General features: G+C 33.0%; 1 non-coding gene across 1 annotated transcript; it reads left to right on the top strand.

The window, feature by feature from the left end:
- Positions 1 to 108, top strand: LOC137622119 (U6 spliceosomal RNA). The gene has a single exon (XR_011040373.1). It is a non-coding gene; the product is annotated as a U6 spliceosomal RNA (small nuclear RNA).
- The last annotated feature ends 827 nt before the right edge of the window (positions 109 to 935 follow it).

Genomic DNA, 935 nt, shown 5'->3' with positions numbered 1-935 from the left:
GTACTTGCCTCGGCGGTACATATACCAAAATGGGAGCGATACAGAGAAGGTTAGCATGGACCCCTGCGCAAGGATGACACGCTAAATCGTGAAGCGAATCCCATTTTTGGCCGCATTCATTTCCTCTGTGCTCTGGAATAATGCTAAACGTAAAATATGTTAATATAATGGAAGATATCTTTTTTTCTAAATTCATCTGCGCTGCGTAGCATGGGTTCGAATCCATGGTCGCCTTTCGCACGAAATATTAATTGTGTAATTTAAATGAGTAATAAGTCAGAAACTGTTAATGCCTTTCTTGCTCAAAGCAGCAGTAGAAGATTTTTATTATGAAAGTTTTTTTTATGCTCTGATGGATAGACTATATGTAAGCCTTGTATATGTTGATAATTTCTTCGCATGAAATATGTCCTAAAGTCTTAGCTACAGATTGGAGGCTTCTTTTGTACTTTCATTTATTCTTTCTTTCTTTAAACCCATCATCGTGAGGATTCTTTTTTTCTTTCATTTATTCTTTCTTTCTTTGTACCCATCATCTTGAGGATTCTTTTTTCTTTCATTTATTCTTTCTTTCTTTGTACCTGTCATCTTGAGGATTCTTTTTTCTTTCATTTATTCTTTCTTTCTTTGTACCCATCATCTTGAGGATTCTTTTTTCTTTCATTTATTCTTTCTTTCTTTGTACCCGTCATCTTGAGGATTCTTTTTTTCTTTCATTTACTCTTTCTTTCTTTGTACCCATCATCTTGAGGATTCTTTTTTCTTTCATTTATTCTTTCTTTCTTTGTACCTGTCATTTTGAGGATTCTTTTTTCTTTCATTTATTCTTTCTTTCTTTGTACCCATCATGTTGAGGTTTCTTTTTTCTTTCATTTATTCTTTCTTTCTTTGTACCTGTCATCTTGAGGATTCTTTTTTCTTTCATTTATTCTTTC

The sequence above is a fragment of the Palaemon carinicauda genome, chromosome 28, assembly GCF_036898095.1.
Source record: "Palaemon carinicauda isolate YSFRI2023 chromosome 28, ASM3689809v2, whole genome shotgun sequence".
Taxonomy (NCBI): Eukaryota; Metazoa; Arthropoda; class Malacostraca; order Decapoda; family Palaemonidae; genus Palaemon; species Palaemon carinicauda.
The sequence above is the reverse complement of the archived record's forward strand: the minus strand, read 5'-3'. Positions and strand labels throughout refer to the sequence as shown.